Genomic DNA, 20,237 nt, shown 5'->3' with positions numbered 1-20,237 from the left:
TACTTACATAACTGTGCTGGCTAGCTTATGTCAACTTAACACACATACTAACGTTATCTGAAAGGAAGAAATCTTGAGAAAATATCTTTATAAGATCTAGCTATAGGGCTTTTATCTTCACTTGATCTTAGCCAAAAGGCCAAAAAAAATAGGGCTTTTATCTTAATTAGTTATTGTTTGTAGGGGGGAGCCCAACTCTGGGCTGGTTGTCCTGAGTTCAATACTAAGGCAAGTTAACCAAGTCATGGGAAATCAGCCAGTAAGCATCACTCCTCCTTTGGTTCTGCATCAGCTACTGCCACCAGAATCCTGTCCTGTTTGAGTTCTTATTCTGACTTCCTTTGGTAATGAACAGCAATATGTAAGTATAAACTGAAAAAAGCCCATTCCTCCCAAACTTGTATTTTGGTCATGGCATTTCATCTTAGCAATCAAATACCTAACTAAAACAATAATACTTTTACAATCCAGTCTGTCTTAAGCAATAATTTGTTAGTATCTAGGATTTTTAATGATCCTTTAACACCACTAATCATTAGTACTCTACAGTCTATACAATCATGGGGAAACACAGCATCACTATTTAATTGGCTAAAAAAAAAAAATTAGTCAAGCCAAAACACAGAGAACCTGAAAAAAGGATACATGGTGGCACGGATGTCAAGTTAGCATGTTGCATATAACTGCTGGGGGGCATACAGAACTGTAATGTTGGTTTGCAAAAGAGCTTGGCAACTTTAGCCAATGAGTAAATATTTCACACAGTCCTGTTTACAGCAGTTTGAATGAAATTTCACTAAGTAGTCTTGGGCATTTGAATAGTTGGTCCAAAGTTAGAGGTACTCTTTGGGGAGGCTGAAGGAGTATGGCTTTGCTGAAGAAAGTATGTCTGGGCTTAGGTTTGAGGACTTAAAAGTCATGTGCTATTCCAAGTTCATTTTTTGCTTCTTATAATTCAAGATATGAACCTTCAGTTTGTTGTTTTTGCTACCATGTCTGCCTACTGTCACAATTATTTATGATAGACTCTTGTCTTTTCATGAACCATAAGCCCAAATAAGCCCTGTATTTTATAAGTTGCTTTGGGCAAAGAAAATGCAAATAACACTTTCAATGCTTTACTTGTATGATAGCTTAAACACAAATATTCATAATATCTTTAGACATAATACCTCCAAATTGAGAGATCTTTCAATATGCAACAGACTCATGAACTGAATTCATCATAAAGTAAATGGACATAGAACTGGCAAAGCATTCTACATGTGACACAGACAGTAGAAACTGCCTCCCAAAGCTGTGTAAAAATACTGTAAAACTAAGAACAAAAGGTATTCTTTCTGAGCATTGGAGTCTAGTTCATAACATTCTCCACAGAGCCATGTGATATCAGTTGTATGTATTGTGCTAGCTCATATCATTATGTCCACATTGTGGTAAGGGATTCCTATGCAGCAGGCAAATATAGGAGTATATCTGTGAGAACATTCTAGAAAACCCTCAGTGAATTAGAGAGACCAAACAATGAATATTCACCCCATCTTTCATGAACCATATGCACAAATAAGGACAGGCACCAGTGTTGTATCCCAAATTTTGTTTTCAAATTCCATTCTCCCCAAAAGGGACCAGGGCTCATCTCAAAATGATTTATTCTGGGACTGGAACAAGGAATCCACACGATGAGATAGAAGTGTCTTACAGTGTTAGAGGGAAAAAAAAGTGCCCAAAGGAGGAAGACATATTTCCCAAAATACTCAATAGCTGTCAATAGATGTAGAATCCAACTTATAGATTTGTCACTTGGTTGCCCTAGATAGAAAAAAAGATGTGTGAGACAGAGGAATAGGATTATAAGTCAAAGTGTGGGATAGATATTTCTAAGTCCTTATGAATATAATGTGTTTAAAAGTTTTCAGATAGGAAGAAAAGGGGAAAGTATAGTATAGCTCCTGAGCTCTTGGTGGTAGGGCATCTAAGAGTGTGGCTGGCAGACACTGGGGTGGAGCATGCCTAGGTGGGGGTGGCAGGCTCTGATCTTTTCCATAGTACAGAAGATCAAGGTTATCCCGACAGTGGCAACCCATATTGACATGGAACCTGGGAATGGCTCTTCTCTCTGTTCTTCTCCCATGCCTCTAACTCATTCCAACTATAAAAACAACATATAAAAATGTTCAGTGATGAATAGTATACAACATATTTAACTAGCAATTCTCTCTACATGAAGGTCATTCCAAATGTGAGAAGTCTGAGAAATTATCACAGCAGAAAGGAAGCTAAGGAGATGTGACAACTAATATGTTATTTCCAACGAATGCCTGATATGAGGGCAGAGCTGAGCAATTCTGTGATGAAAAAGGACAGTTCAATATAGTCCATTCTTTATGACAAGTGTCTTGTCCCATATAAATTGTGAACAACAGAAGTTGATTATGGGTGTTGGAAGGGCCTCGTTGGTAACGTTGTGTATAATTTTTAAACTTCTATAAATAAAACTACTCTAAAGATTAAATCTTACTTAAAACATTAATAAAGGTGCACCTACTTAATATAACAACCTATTATTCAATTTCTGCTATGCAATGAGGGACATTTTAAATAGCACATGTTTTCTAAACTATTAAGCCACAATAAAACAGAAAGCACAAATTTTACTTGCATGCTATAAAGTTGGCATATTATGCCATTAAATCATGAGAGATGTCCCGCAATGAAAGGGGGACTGTAAAATTGAAACACATTCTACATTTATTAATGACCATGTCAGTGATATTCCCACTCTAGAAAGCAAGTCAAATCCAATCACTCTTCGCAGATGCCTTTGATGAAATAACAAGTGCTGGCATTAACACAGTGGCTGGTCACTTTGATCAGAATTAATAGAACTTTCTATAAAACAACATCAATATTTACTCATTAATCAGGATTTATGATTGCTACTTGCACTAACAGAATTAATTCAAGTTATCAGAACTAACCCAACTTGAATGTAAACTCCAGAGTACTTAGTCCTCTGATAATTTTCCTATGCAGAAAAATTCTGCTGAAATTATTTTAACCCTTTTGAAAGCCGAATTAACAAATGATCTAAAGCTGCTAAAGAATAAGCAATTTATTCTGTTGTTGGACTTAACATTCAAATAAACATTACTAGGAAAACAGCAATTTCACTAGGTCTTCGGTTTTTTTAAATATTTATTTATTTACTTTATTTTTGCTCTGTGTGGTTGCGTGAATGTGTGTGTGTGTGTGTGTGTGCATGAATGTGTGTGTGCGTGAATGTGTGTGTGCATGTGCATATGTGCGTGTGTGTGTGTGTGTGTGTGTGTGCGCGCGCGCGTGCGCGCATGTGCATGTGTGTGTGTGTGTGTGTGTGTGCATGCAGAGTATACATGAAAAGGTCAGATAAAAATCTATAGTGCAGATGCAGATGTAAGGTTTCTTTCATTTATGCCAAATTATTGTGTACTCCAGCCTTCACGCTCTGCAAACTTATGGCTCATTGTCCTGTCTCCACCTCTAGTGTCACCACGGGATTTCAGATCTGAATTTTTACATGGGTTCTGGAGTTGGCACATGGGTGATCAGATTTATGGACAGGCACTTTTATCAACTGGGACATCTCACTGGCCTGCACCATTGATGTGATATACATCTCAAAGTGTGATGCCAGTGTTGGACTTGAAATCCAGAATATTCTGACTTTGGGGTACATGTGTATCTGTGATGTTCTATCATTCTTTCCTTCCTTTCTGGGTATGACCTCCTGGCATCTCTGATTCAAGTGGGTATAGTAGTCCAGTTTGGGAGTCCTGAGGTAGAAGGGCACAGTCATTGTTCTGTCAATATCAGTGGTGATCTCTTTAGGGCTCTGATGTTTTTCTCAACTCCTAATGTGGGTTGAAGTATGAAGTGAGACACTACTTTGTATTTCAGATTCAATGACATCACCTGAGCCATAGAACTTCAAAGATAGTGTTACCAGGAGTGACTTGGAAGATGATTTTAGTTGATTCAATGCTTGCTCATCTTGAAGGAGGTCTTGAGTTCAGATGCCAGCGTCTGCACAGAAGCTGTGGGAGATGGAACATGTCTGTAACCTTAGCACTGGAGTTTCAGCAATAGATAGAGGAGGATGGAGGAGAGAGAAGAGAGAGAGAGAGAGAGAGAGAGAGAGAGAGAGAGAGAGAGAGAGAGAGAGGTTGAGGGCTTGAGAGATCTTGCCTTACAAAAAAAGGAGAGAAATAGATGAAGGAATGCACTAAACATTGATGCTCTGGAATTCCTCTTGAACACAAATTGGTGTATGCACACACAAGTGCATATATGCAAATAGTCTTATAAGGATTTGTTATGGTATGGAAAGTCTTCTATGATGGTTTTTGTATGCTTGGCCCAGGGAGTGGCACTATTAGGAAGTGTGGCCTTGTTGGAGTAGATATGTCATTATAGGCATAAGCTTTAATACACTTATCCTTGCTGCCTAGAAACCAGTATTCTGATAGCAGCCTTCAAATGAAGATCTAGAACTCTCAGATCCTCCTGCACCATGCATGCCTGGATGCTGCCATGTTCCCTAGTTGATGATAATGGACTGAACCTCTGAAACTGTAAGCTGGCCCCAATTAAATGTCTTTATAAGAGTTGTGTTGGAAATGGTGTGTGTTCACAACAGTAAGAACCCAAAACAACCCCAAACTTCTCTTCTATGTTAGACACTTTTGAAAGAGTAATAATAAGTTAGTTGGGAATGGCATTGAAGACATTTGCCTCCTGATTACTCTGAATGGAGTCTGTTCCATGAATGTATGCTATTTTGGAACCTTTTATTACTACCTGACCCCATTTTAGACTCAGGAGGATGCCTAGGTGCACTATGTAGCCGCTGCTTTCTCCAGTTGCCATTTCTGACTTCTCTTCCAAAGGGAGCAGTTTGAAAAACAAGTGAAGAGAGATAGGGGACTTGAGCAGCAAATTTTAGTGACCAAGTAAGACTTGCAAGGTGGTATACTTGCTACGTCATTCTCTTAGTGATGAGTATTGAGTACTCTCATGTTGCATTTCCTCAGAGATGTCACGGATGTGATCTGTATAATCTATAACAATAGGGAAGTGTATGTGTGTGTGTGTGTGTGGGGGGGGGGTTCAGGTAAGAAAGTGGCTGCCTTGCAAGCACTAGGTCCCAAGTTTAACCCATAGAACCCACATTGAAAACAGTGCCTAGTGTGATCCCAGCACTGGGAAAGTGGAGACAGAAAACTCTCCAGAGCTCACTGGCCAGCCAGTGTTGCCTATTTGTCAAATTCCAGTACAGTGACACTTAAAGTCTTAAGAAAAAAGTAATAGGCAGCAGGGATGAGTGTGCTAAAGCTCATGCCCACAGTGATACATCTACTCCAACAAGGCCACACCTCCTAATAGTGCCAATCCCTGGGCCAAGCATATAAAAACTGTCACTGGGGACTTTATACCATAACAAATCCTTATAAAACTATTTGCATATATGCACATGTGTGTGCATACAGCAATGTGTGCTCATGAGGAAGCCAGAGCATCAAGGTCTAGTGTATTCCTTCATCTATTTCTCTCCTTCTTTCTGTATAAGGCAAGATCACTCACTGAACCTGGGGTATCAGCAAGCCCTCAGCCTCTCTCTCTTCCCTCTCTTCTGCTTCTCTCCTTCTCTCACTAATTCACAGTGCAAGATGATAGAGAAATTGATTGCCAAGGCACCCAAGCCCTCACTGTATGCGTTCTATAAACGAAAGCAGCCCCATCATCACATCATCATCACCCTTGTAGTGCAGCTGATAACACCCAGGAGCGCCTGCATGTTCTACCACTGAGCTAAAACCCCAGACATAAGGAAACTTTTGCTGGGAGAAAAGCCAAGGATATGTCTTTTTTTCTGGCTTGAGCAGCTATGTAAACAGAGGTAATACACTCAGAATGGAAGCAGCGGACTCTTTTTTTTCTCCCAGGCTCTTGAATTGGCTCAACTTCATATGACCATGCTTTATGAAACTAGGTTAAATGCTACTTTCTCTTTCAACAATTGGATCTTCACTGAGACAAATCAGATTAACACCCAAACTGGACTTTTTTTTTTTCATAATGTCTAGCTTATTTTTATAGAAGGTGTAAGTTTTTTTCATTTAAAAGCTGATTTTTCAAAAATGTTCTTATTTCTCATGATGGTTCTATTTTTGTAGTTAAAAAAAAAAAGAACAAACAATTTCCCACCCCCATCTCCTAAATTATGTACACAGTTGATCTCATTCTGACCATGAGCTGGTGTTTGCAGCTGTGTCTCCAAACTAAATATAATTCCTAGAGTTACAGGCCGGGTAACTCGCCAGAAAGGAAAAAAGAAAGAGAAGTGGAAGGAAGAAAACCAGTCCTGTGAGATTATCGATTCCAGATGGTCTGGGTACTGTTTGGGAACTTTATTGACTTAAGTCGCACAAGTGCTCCTTTGTAAACTGTCATGAGTCAGGCTTGGCAACGATTGCGTTTTGTCTCTCCCCAAACACCTTTATACACCCTTACTAGAGTTCACACCTAATAGCAGAGGAAGCAGAAATGTCATGGTGACATTAAATCTTACAGCGTTTTAAATAGTCACAGTTAACTGATTTAATCTTTGCCCACTGAGAGTTGAGGTATGTATACACAGCCAACATTCTGAAGCATTCAATGTTTTAATTTTTCATAAATCAGTAAACTGGTCTGCAAATTAATGTGTACGGAAATCATGATTTACAGCTTCTTCTTAGACATTTCCCCCTCTTTTTCTCAAAAATCGAAGATTCTTTAATGCACTAGCTGACTAAATTTTATTAGAGACTTCAAATGAACTGCACATCTTAAACAAGCATCAGTACATATATTTTAAAGGAAAATGAATCTGTAGCAGCAAACCTGCATAACTTATGGTACAATCATATCCAATTAGAAAGTAGACTTTATTTTCAAATCATCATAAAATAATGTCATTGCTATATGTCAGTAAAACAAAGTTCTTATTATTTACTTGAATAATTAATGCAGAAATGCCACAATTAGTTTTATGATTACTGCTCCTGTTTGCCATTGTACTATGTTCCAGTGTGTGTCCATACCCACATTCCTCCCTTGTCCTCTCTGTTATTTCCATTCATACCCCAAGTCTCTCCTTCTGCTTCCATCTCATATGGATTCCATTACCCTCTTTCCCTTCTCCCGACTCCCTTGGGATCACATCCCCCTCTCTCACAATACCCTGCTTATATTATTCTTTTTGTGTGTGTGTGTGTGTGTGTGTGTGTGTGTGCATGTGTGCATGCGTGCACACTCACAAGCTCACACGTGTGTGTGCATGTGTATGCAGGGTGTCTTTGTTCATATGTGCATGGGTGCTCATGTGTGTATGTATGTGCATATGGAAGTTAATGTAAATGTTGACAGCTGTGTCATCGCTGATCACTCTCTATTTAATTACTGAGGAAGGACCCCTCACTGAACACAGAAATGGACAGTCAGTTTACTTCAGAGATCCCTCCTGCCCTTGCTTTCCACATTCTGAGATTACAAGTGGCCACAAAACTGGGTATCCAAACTCTGACCCTCACACTTACAAGGCAAGTCCTTTGTCAACTAAGACATCTCTCTGGATATGAACTTACACACACACACACACACACACACACACACACACACACACTCACCCCTTCAAATTCAGATTCTTTATAAGAGAGACAAATAGGCTTTGAAAAATTCATAAAATGAATTAGATTTCATATTCAGTATAACATTTGCCAGACTAACACATGCAAACCCCCTAATATTTAGGTCTATATGAACAAAATGATACACTACAGTTAGAAGACAACACAAACCAAAACATATACAAGGGGGAAATGTACTTCTGCTCTTGGACAGAGATACAGTGATTGCTCAAGTATATGTGCTAGTTAAGCAGGATGAAAATACAAATAATGTACAGGTTTTATAATTGTGTTTGAACAAACTAGTGTCTACCTTCTTTCTCTTCTGACCTTTCTGTCTTCAGGATTCTTTCCTGACATGTGCTTTAAAATGGAACTAGAATGAAAAGTAGAAACTGACATTGCTGAAATTATATTTTTAACCTTCTTTAATTTCAAAGCAATTAATTGACAATAAATTCACATGCATATTTTTAGTTTTAAATACTATTTTTAAAATTAGTTTGGATATTTAATTTACATTATTAAATCCAAACAGTTTAAATGTTTAAAACATATTTACAGAAATTATTGTAACTAAATGGAAGCAGTCTGGTATATGTCTTATATAGGATTTCATTACTGTAAAGAGACACCATGACCAAGCAACTCTTTTAAGAGACACTATTTAAATGAGACTGGTTTATCGAGGTTCAGTCCATTATCATCAAGGCAGGAGTATGGCAACATCTAGCCAGGCATGGTGCTGGAGGAGCTGAGAGTTCTACATGTTGTTCTGAAGGCAAACAGGAGAAGATTGTTTTGAAAGCAACTAGAAAGAGAATCTCAAAGCCCATCCCCACAGTGACACACTTCCTCCAATAATACCAGACCTTCCAACAGAGCCACAACGTAGGAACCTGAAAAAGTTTGCAAATATGCAGCATAAATACATTAACCCAGCAATACTTCTGATTCCTTTAAGGGCACAAATACTGAGCTGTTATGTCTGAAAGAAGCATAGTTCTCTCCACACAATAAGCTATCAGCACATTTTCTGCAGGCAGAAATAAGATTAGTCTAGCCTTTCAATCCAATTATCCCCCAAAGATGTCATCTTTCCAAGTTTATGAAATAAGTGAACCTGGTCTCCGTTACCATCCTATAATCAGCCCCTGGGAAAACCCAGGCCTGCTCCTCCCTAGTTCCATGCCTGAGCTCCATCCCTCACCCTATTTCTTCATATGTTTTTTTTCCTTTGTTTCTTTCTCATCTCCTTCTTTCTGTTAATTTTTTTCTAAAAAATATTCAGCCTTTCTGTTTATACTGGGGAACTTAGAATACTTTCATATTTTTTTTTAGTTCCAACACTCTTTTACAAACAACAGTTCATTTTTGTCTAGATTTTAATATACATATTTTTAACAGGAGTGATTTCTCTAAAAGCTTAGATTTAGCAGCAACAATTCATGTTTACCAATCTTTGTTAATAAAACATATTAGTCATCCTTTATAAATCCTTATTATATTGGTTTTCTAGGGAAACTGTACCACTTGCTAATAATACCCACAAAGAACACCAGTTTATTATAAAGCCATTTATAAAGATTTAAGTTATCATCTTAAAATGTCAGTGGCTATATGTTTTTATAAGACATTATACATATTTTCCTGGTGAAGAAACTGCTCACAGTTGTATAGAGAAATCATATTTTATAAACAGAAATTTTGTGACTTTACAAAGAATTAAAATTCAACAGTTAAGTTTTAGGCAGAACAATATGGTTAAATATTATGTACTAAATATAAATATGTTGCTAAAAACATCTAAAATCATGGAAGATCTATCAGTTTAGTTTTCATTAAATGTTAAGCTCTAAACCAAGGTCCCCACCAACATGTAATAACCTCACAAGAGGTCTATTTAGTCAATTATGTTTCTTTTTTTCATTTTGAGAAAAGCAAAACCAAATGCATGGTAATTTTAAGATTAGTGAAATAGCAACATGAATTAACTGTGATAGACAATATAATTTTTATCTGAACAAAATCTTCTCTTTCTTTCTCTTTTTGATCAAATTGCACAATGTATTTGTGTAAGGTTCACATCAAGACCAGGAAATTATTTCTTTTGTTAAAAACTTGGCAGGAGTTTCAGGGCTGATATTTTAGAGATTTTTTTTCCTAAAACACAGAAAAGTTGTACACACTCTTTTTAGCTTTTTATGTTGAAGATTTATTTTCAATGATTATTAAGGAGGGCAGCCTAATCCATCCGATTTATTTTCAAATGACCTTATCTATTTCCAGAATAGTTAGGTCATCTCCCAAGACATCAGTACTCAGGGTTAAAGGTAGAAGCCACTTCAGATGGATACTTGGATGGGTTCACAGGGTTTGGTGCAGGCCTTTGAAGGCACTAAAAGCCAACAACTTTTCACTTTCCTGCTACTCCTGAGTGCCTTTCTTGAAAGCAGTATTAAGAATGAGCTTCAGTCCTGTTTCCTATACTGACCTGCTTAAAACAACATGCAAATCATTGTGTTTCTCAGGCTGGGCTCTGAATTGCAGAAGGAATTGACAGTAAACCTCTTGGAGGAATCTACAATGGTTTACAATAAAGGACACTGACTCTGTTCATGACTTGTATACTCAAGGGTTTTCTTCTAAGAGAGTCAGATTAGATACCATAGGTCTTGATGTAAAGAAACTGTAAATTCCTGTGTGACCCACATCACACTCAGGGTAGCTGGAACCATCACAGGCCATAGTAACCAAAAAGCAGGGAAAGGAAGCAGGCATGTCCACTAATAAGCACGTATGAGGTTTTTGTAGATTATACACACACATGCATATGTACACATAGACACACTCACACAGAGAAACATATACATAATACAAACACAAACAATAGCCACAAAGACTTGAAAGGAGAACCAATGACATGAATTTCTTTACTATGAGCATAGATAAAGTTTCAGTAATTCATAAATGTCCATGCACATAAATACACATATACATAATATCTTAGGAGTCTATTGCTGGGAAGAGATTCCAAGAGTATGACAACTCTGTTGTTTGCTCTGATTTTTTTGGTGTTGTTTTTAACTTTTTGTTAATTCTTTGTGAATTTCACATCATGTATCCCAATCCCAAACATCTTTCCATCCCTCAATATCTACCCTCCACTCTTATAATCTTTCCCCAAAAGAAAACAAGCAAACAAACAAACAAACAAAATCTCTATATTGAAGCTGCAGTTTGTCACATTGTGCCACACAGTATACACTTTTGCCCAAACAGCATTTCTTACAAATGATTATAGTGAATCATCGGTCTGATCCAAGGACTTTGGCTTCTTTTATACTATCACTGAGATTCTTCTCAGTTATCCTATTGTTGGCCAGTATTGTGGAGATCTTGCAACTTTTGATCTAGAGAAACAGCAAGCACTTTATGTTTCTATTAGTTCATAGATGGTGTAAATGTTGCACTGGCCCAACTTAAAGCCCTAGATCTGGGCCTGCATGATAGCCGAGTTGGCCTACTTGAAAACTCCCCCTCCCATGATCATGTCACTTGGGCCAGCTTTCTAGCAAGGCCAAAAGCAAGGCCCTTTAATAAAACACATTTAAATTGTGTGTGTACATGAGTATGACTACTGGAATGGTATAATTCCTAGAAAATGATGGATTATACAATATTTGGATTAAAAAAAAAACAATAAAACACCAGAGTTTTTAATCTTAGCCATTCTGACTGGTATGAGGTGGAATCTCAGGGTTGTTTTGATTTTCATTTCCCTAATGACTAAGGATATTGAGCATTTCTTTAGGTGTTTCTCAGACATTCTAGTTTCCTCTGTTGAGAATTCTCTATTTAGCTCTATTCCCCATTTTTTAATAGGGTTATTTGATTCTCTAGCATTTAACTTCTTGAGTTCTTTGTATATATGAGAAGAGTCCTCTATCAGATGCAGGATTGGTAAAGATCTTTTTCCAATCTGTTGGGTACTGTTTTGACATATTGACAGTATCCTTTGCCTTACAGAAGCTTTACAATTTTATGAGGTCCAATTTGCCAATTCTTGATCTTAGAGCATAAGCCATTGGTGTTCTCTTAAGGAAAATTTCTCCTATGCCCATGCAATCAAGCTTTTTTCCAATTTCTCTTCTATTAGATTCATGGTATCTGGTTTTATGTAGAGGTCCTTGACTCATTTGGACTCGAGTTTTGTATAGGAAAATAAAAATGGATTAATTTGCATTCTTCTACACATTGATTGCCAGCTGAACCAGTACCATTTGTTAAAAATGCTCTTTTTTTCCCCACTAGATGCTTTTAATTCCTTTCTCAAAGATCAAGTGACCATAGGTGTGTGGGTTCATTTCTGGGACTTCAATTCTATTCCATTGATTTACACGCCTGTCACTGCACCAATGTCATGCGGTTTTTATCACTATTGCTCTGTAGTACAGCTTGATGTCTGGAATGGTGATTCCCCCAGAAGTTATTTTATTGTTGAGAACAGTTTTTGCTATCCTGGCTAAGATCAAAAAACTTAGGTAACAGCAGACATTGGCAAGGATGTGGAAAAAGAGGAACACTCCTCCACTGCTGGTGGGATTGCAAGCTGGTACAACCACTCTGGAAATTAGTCTGGTGGTTCCTCAGAAAATTGGACATAGCACTACCTGAGGACCAACTATACCACTTCTGAGCATATACCCTGAAGATGCTCCAACATATAATAAAAACACATGCTCCATTATATTCATAGAAGCCATGTTTATAATAACCAGAAGCTGGAAAGAACCCAGAAGTCCCTCAACAGAGGAATGAATACAGAAAATGTGGTACATGGAATACTACTCAGTTATTAAAAACAATGATTTCATGAAATTCACAGGCAAATGGATGGAACTTGAAAATATCCTGAGTGAGGTAACTGAGTTACAAAAGAATACACATGGTATGCACTCACTGATAAGTGGATATTAGCCCAAAAGTTTGGAATGCCCAACATTCAATTCACAGATTGTTTGAAGCAGAAGAAGGAAGACCAACATGTGGATGCTTCAGTGCTTCTTAGAAGGGGCAACAAGGTACTCACAGGAGGAAATATGGAGAAAAAGTGTGGAGCAGAAACTGAAGGAAAGGCCATCCAGAGCCTGCCCTACCTGGAGAATCCATCTTATATACAGTCACCAAACCCGGATGCTATTGTGGATGCCAAGAAATGCTTGGAGATGGGAGCCAGATATGTCTGTCTCCTGAGAGGCTCTGCAAGATCCTGACAACCACAGAGGCAGAGGCACCATTGGACGAAGCACAGGATGGGGGAATTGGAAAAGGGACTGAAGGAGCTCAGAGGGGTTGCAGCCTCGTGTTGAAAGCAATAGGGTCAATCAACCAGACCTCCCAGAGCTCCCAGGGACTGAACCACCAACCAAAGAGTATGCTTGGAGGAACTCATGGCTCTGACCACATATATAGCAGAGGATGGCCTTGTTGAATATCTGTGGGAGGAGAGGCCCTTAGGCCTGAGGTTGTTCGGTGCCCAATTGTACAGGAATGCCAGGTCAGGAAGACAAGAGTGGTCGGATGGGTGTGGGAGCACCCTCATAGAGGCAGGGGGAAGGGGTATCAGATAGGGCGCTTCCAAAGGGGAGACCTGAAAAGGGGAAAACATTCGAAATGTAAATAAAGAAAATAGCCAAAAAAAAAATTTTTTTAAAATCAACAATGAAACAGATCCCAGACCACAAAATCTTCTGCCAGATTCTGGCAGAAGCCCCTGCTCTACTGGAGGTCATTCCTCTGCATACTCATGCACAACTCCAACAGAAGCCCCCTGCATTACCAGAGGCAAAGTCTGTACCTAGAATCCAGAGGCCAATCTGATATCTAGAACCCCTGAACCCCAGAGGCAATGCAATCCATCAAAGACCCAGAAGAGAGACATGCTACAGGACCTAAGTGCTCACTGGTCACCAAAACCAAAGATCACTCTGGCCAGAAGACCAGAAAGGAAATAGAAACCAAGAGGGAAAAACCCATAAAACAAAGATAAACTCAGAAATTAACTCATCTGAGTAGACCTGTCCCTGATTGTGGGTAAGCTCACACTTTGGCGTGAGCACACTATGACTGACTCTACCCCTCGCTGGCTATGCAGTGGTATGGTGTCTTAGGGGAGATGCCCCCCAACTCCTCACACTGTTCAGCATTCAGGAGAACTACAGATACAAAACCCAATAGAATACAAGAGATAGAAGAGTGAATCTCAGGCCTAGAAGATACAATTGAAGAAAGCAATACATTGGTGTCTTAGAGTTTTATTGATGTGAAAAAACACCAACTTTTATAAAGAACAATATGTAATCGGGCTGGTCTACAGTTTCAGAGATTCAGTTGATTATCATCATGGCAGGAAGCATGACAGTGTCCAGGCAGATATGGTGCTGGATAAGGAGCTGAGATCAAAGAGAGCCAGGAGACTGTCTTCTGCAGGCAGCGATGAAGAGGATTTCTTCCACAATGGGCAGAGCATGAGCACTAGGAGCCCTCAAAGCTCACCTACACAGGGACATACTTCCTGCAACAAGGCCATACCTAGTCCATGAAGGCCACACCTCCTGATAGTGGCAATTTCCATGGACCAAGCATATTCAATCCGTCACAACTGGTCAAGGAAAATGTAAAATCTAAAAAGTACCTGACAAAAAACATCCAAGAAATCTGGGACACGATGAAAACACCAAGCCTAAGAATAATTGGAATAGAAAAAGGACAAGATTCCCAGATATAGGGTCCAGAAAACATTTTCAGCAAAATCATAGGGAAAAAATGTCCATCCTAAAGAAACATATGCCTATAAATATATAAGAAGCTTAGGGAACACTAAATAGATTGGGTCAGGAAAAAAACTTTCTGCCACATAATAATCAAAATGCTAAATGTACAGAACAAAGAAAGAATATTAAAAAATGTGCAGGAAAATGATCAAATAACCTATAAAGACAGTGTCTTGGGTAACTTTTAACTGCTATCCACAGGCACCATGACCAAAGAAACCCTTATAAGGACATTTAGTTGGGACTGGCTTAAAGGTTCAGAGGTTCAGTCCATTGTCATCAAGGCAGGAGCATGGCAGCATCCAGACAGGCATGGTGAAGAAGGAGCTGAAACTTCTATCTGAAGGCTGCAAAAAAAAAAAATTGGCTTCCAGACAGCTAGGACTAGAGTTTTAAAGCCCATACCCACAGTGATACACCTATTTCAACAAGGCCACACCTCCTAATAGTGCCACTTCCTGAGCCAAGCATATATGAACCATTACTGGCAGTCCTATCAGAAATACACCTGACTTTTCAAGAAAGAATCCAAAAGCCAAAAGGGCCTTGGCAGATGTTTTGCAATCTCTAAAAAGTCCACAGATGTCAGCCCAGACTACTATGCTCAGCAAAACTTTCAATCATGAAAATAAGACATTCTATAACAAAACCAAACTTAAACAATATCTGCTCACAAATCTAGCCATACAAGAGATACTAAAAGGAAAACCACAATCCAAGGAGGCAAACAGCACACAAGAAGACACAGGAATGGTTTTAGGACAGAATTCTACCAGTTTTTCAAAACAGAACTAATAACATCACTCCTCGAATGATTCCACAAAATTGAAAGAGAAGGACATTGTCAAACTCATTCTAGAAGGGCAAAGTTACCCTGACACCTAAAGCACATAAAGCATGAACAAGGAAAGAGAATTTCAGATCAATTTCCCTTATGACCATTGATGCAGAAATAGTCAACAAAATACTTATAAACCAAATCTAAGAATACATCAAAAATATCATCCACTATGATCAAGAAGTCTTCATCCTAGGGATGCAGGGTATGTAAATCCATCAATCTAATACACCATATAAACAAACAAATAAAAAACATGTGATCAACTCATTAGATGCTGACAAAACTTTCATAAATAATATAAAATATCTTGGAGTAACGCTAACAGTAATAAGGGAAAGACCTGTATAACAAGAACTTAAGTCTCTAAAGAAAGAAATTGAAGTAAATATCAGGAGACTTCATTCAGGATAATATTTTTTAGTCCCATCCATTTGCCTAAGAATTTCATGAAATCCTTGCTTTTAATACCTTATTAGTACTCCGTTGTGCAAATGTGCCACACTTTCTGTATCCATTCCTCTATTGAGGGACATCTGGATTGTTTCCAGCTTCTGGCTATTATAAATAAGGCTGCTATGAACATAGTGTAGCATATACACCTTGTTATATGTTGGAGCATCTTTTGGGTATATGCCTAGGAGTTGTATAGCTGGGTCTTCAGGTAGTACTGTGTCTAATTGTCTAAGGAACCTCCAGACTAATTTCCAGAGTGGTTGTACCAGCTTGCAACCCCACCAGCAAAGGAGGAGTGTTTCTCTTTCTCTACATCCTTGGCAGCATCTGCTCTCACCTGAGTTTTTGATCTTAGCCCTTCTGACTGGTGTGAAGTGGAATCTCAGGGTCATTTTGATTTGCCTTTCTGGTGACTACAGATTTTGAATATTTCTTTATGTGTTTCTTGGCCATTAGCTATTACTCAGTCGAGAATTATTTATCTAGCTCTGTACCTAATTTATCAATGGAAGGAGAGGCCCTTGGTCCTGTGAAGGCTAATGCCCCAGTGTAGGGAATGCTAGAATGGTGAGGTGGGAGTGCATGAGCGGGTGGGGGAGCACTTTCATAGAAGACAGGGAGGGGTGGTGGGACAGGGGGGTTATGGGTCAGAAACTGGGATGTAAATAAATAAAATATCCAATAAAATATTTTTAAAAGAATCTAAGTAACAAGGAGGGTTTAAGGGAGGAGGTTTGAATGTTGCTCAGAAAAGGACATAAAATAGAGGATACAGGTGAATGAAAAAAAAAAGTGGGAGAAGAAGTGGAAAGGGGAATGGTGTGGGTGTAAGGACCAGATGTAGTCAGAGCAGGGGAGGGGAGGGGGAGATGGAGAGGGCTGGAGAGGACTGGGAGAAGGAAGAGAAATCGGTGGAGTGGGGGCATATCTAGGACAAGCTGGAGACCTTGGACTGAGGAGACTCCTGGGAATTTATGGTGGTAACCCTTTCTGAGACTACTAGCAGCTCAGGATATGGATGGATAGATAGATAGATAGATAGATAGATAGATAGATAGATAGATAGATAGATAGATAGATAGATAGGCATATATATGAGGCTACTTTCTATAACCAGGCAAGACTTCCAGTGGAACAGAGGGACATCAATGCACCCACGAAACCTTCAAACCAAAGTTTGTCCTGCATTCAAGAAGTGTAGGGATAAAGATGTAGCAGAGATTAAGAGGATGGCCAACTTGAGACCCACTTCATGGGCAAGAGCCAACCCCTGACATTATTACTGATACTCTGCTATGGTGGCAGACAGGAGACTAGCCTCACTATATCCTGAGAGGTGTCATCCAGCTGCTGATGGAAACAGATACAAAGATAGATGCTAAACCTTAGCTGTCACTTGACGAGCTTGTGTAAAACTCAGGAAAAGATTAGGGCATCAGGAGCAGTCAAAGATACCAACAATATCAACAGCTAAACTGGCCCGTGGGGACTCAAGGGGACTAAACCACCAACTGCAGGTGCATGGGCTGCACCTAACCCCCTCCCATACATAGGAAGCAGATATAAACCTTGGTTTTCAAGTGGATCTGCTAACAATTGGAATGAGGGCTGTACCTGACTCTGTTGCCTGCCTTTAGATCTTCTTTTTCTCTACCTGGGTTGCCTTGTTTGCCTCAGTGGAAAAGGATGCACTTGGTCCTGCTGTGACTTCATGTGCCTGGGGAATGGGAGATGGTATCCTGAAGGGTCTTCCCCTTCCCAGAGGAGAAAGGAAGGGGAATAGAGGAAGAGGATTTGAGAGTGGCACTTGAAGGAGAGGAGAGAGGGATGCTTTAATCGGGTTATATTCATAAATAAGCAAATGAATAAAAAATAATTTAAAACATCAGAAATAAATTGTGACAGAAACTTTAGGAAAAATAAGTAATTATTTAACAAAGACTTGGTGGCCTGTATGAAGCAACCAAGAAGCATAATGCCAGAGCGACAGATGGTTCTGACAAAAGGCACATATACTCTTGCTCATGACCTTCGCCTTACAAAAGGCAGACAGGCCACAGTGCTCCATGGGGACCAACATATACAGTCTTTTTTAAGAGGAAACATTCATGTTTGCTTTTTAATCAATCCATAGACAAATCACTGAAAGTTTGGTTACCATTACTGAGCGTAAATATTGTTACTCTCACGATAAATGGAGAATGAGTTTAATGCAAGACAAACAGATATTGCTCATGTTCTCAGCTTAGAAAGAAGCACCCAAGCTGGATGAGGCTGAAGATGCTTGTAACTCAGTATTCAGGGGTGTTTTAGGAGAGGACAATAGAATTGCTGGGGCCTGCTGGTCATGAGCCTAGCTCCATATTCAATGATTTATTTCAAGAGGATAAGGCGGGAAATGATAGAGCCAGGCAATTGGTGCCCTCCTCAGGCCTTCATATGCATGCATATACATGTAAACACATTTGTATATACATATACCACACACCTACACCCTGTTCTCTGTCTCTCATACCAACATATATTCATAATTTGAAAAGTGAAAGAAAAGTTCCTGAGGTATAATGGTATAATGGAGCAAAATAGACTCTGATGTACTATTTATACCTGTAAGTATAATCATTATAGAAGAATTACTAGAAAACTAAAATGTAAAAATATTTACATACACAAAATTCAGATTCCACCTAATTGGTCTTTCACATCAATTGATCATTTGATATTTTTTCAAAAGTTGTAAAGGCAAGAAAATAAAGTATGCCTTTATAAATAAATAATTTTTCTAGGATTTCAGAATTCCTTGAGAGAAATCAAATGGGAATTTAATGGTCACTAATACAATCTTCTTACTGTGGCTGAAACCCATGGGTACTGCTCTCAGGACCTTCCCTGGTACTTCCACTCTGTATTCCATCTATCTGTAGGCTTCCTACTCAATTTCCATCTTCTGAGCATGCCTGATTTCCCTCACTCCAGTCCTGTCATACTTACCTTCTTTACAGCCCTTCTTCTCTGACTCCAGAAACACGTTAGGTTTGAGGTTCAGGCTTCTATAGTAAGCATTCTGAATGTGCTGTTGGTCCTTGTCCTTTCCTAGTACATTTTGCACTCTAAGGTGACTGTGGTTGAGAATATAATATGAGCATAAAAGCCCTGCTGCTCTAAGAATTTCATGAATTCATTGTTTCTAATGGCTGAATAGTACTCCATTGTATATATATATACCATATTTTTTGTATCCATTCCTCCATTGAGGGACATCTGGGTTCTTTTCAGCTTCTGGCTATTATAAATAGGGCTGCTATGAACATAAATGGATGGAGCTGGAGAACATCATACTATGTGAGGTAACCCAGTCTCAAAAGATCAATCATGGTATATACTCACTGATAAGCAGATATTAGCCTAAAAACTTGGAATACCCAAGTCATAATCCACACATCAAATGATGTCCAGGAAGAACAGAGGAGTGGCTCCTGGTTCTGGAAAGACTCAGTGCAGCAATATAGGGCAATACCAGAACAGGGAAGTGGGAAGGGGGGGATGGGGAGACAGGGGGAAGGAAGAGGGCTTAGGGGACTTTCAGGGAGTGGGGAGCCAGGAAAGGGGAAATCATTTGAAATGTAAATAAAAAATATATCGAATAAAAAAGAGAGAGTCTATTCTAAAAAATTTTTTTAAAAAGCCCTGCTGCTAAAGCATTAACACAATAGAGAGCAAAACATCAGATGCTTGGAAATCATGAGTGAACTGGTGGTGCTGACAGGTACTTGCAATAAGCAGACACAAATATATGCAGTGTGATCAGGGACCAGGTGTCCAATATTTTAATAATACTACTAAATAAATTTTTCGTTAAATATATTCATCAGCAAAGTAACGTGATTTTTTTGTAAATTATATTTTGGCACCTCCTTCATAAAACTCAAACATTTCAGTGCAACGCCATTCTCAGAAGAGATGCTCCATGTGTATGTGTATTGGGAGACTTCACTCATGAGATCACTGTGAGCATCACGTGACATGGCAATTAGAAGCTCATTTCAGAGGACTTCGGGGTAAGGTGGTGAACTAGAGGCTTCCACTGTGTGAGTCAGTGAAGCAAAGGGTCAGTATAATTAAAAATGGACTTTCTCCTTAGGAAAGAAAAATAAGAGTTTCATAAACCCACAGGGAGTGACAGAATGTCAGAAAAGAATATGAAAATGATTGTCATGACAAGGAGATGAACACGTCACCAGCTGTGCAGCAAGGAAAGCTGTGTTATTTCTAAAAGTAAGTAAGACAGCGACAGACATGAGCGCACAGCCTCAAGAGCCTCAAATTTAGTTGCAGGTTTTAGTAAGACTGTTATTCCTCCAATTGGTGGGTTCACCATGCATGGGAATCCCATTTTGT

The sequence above is a fragment of the Apodemus sylvaticus genome, chromosome 14 (genome assembly GCF_947179515.1).
Source record: "Apodemus sylvaticus chromosome 14, mApoSyl1.1, whole genome shotgun sequence".
Lineage (NCBI taxonomy): Eukaryota > Metazoa > Chordata > Mammalia > Rodentia > Muridae > Apodemus > Apodemus sylvaticus.
The sequence above is the reverse complement of the archived record's forward strand: the minus strand, read 5'-3'. Positions refer to the sequence as shown.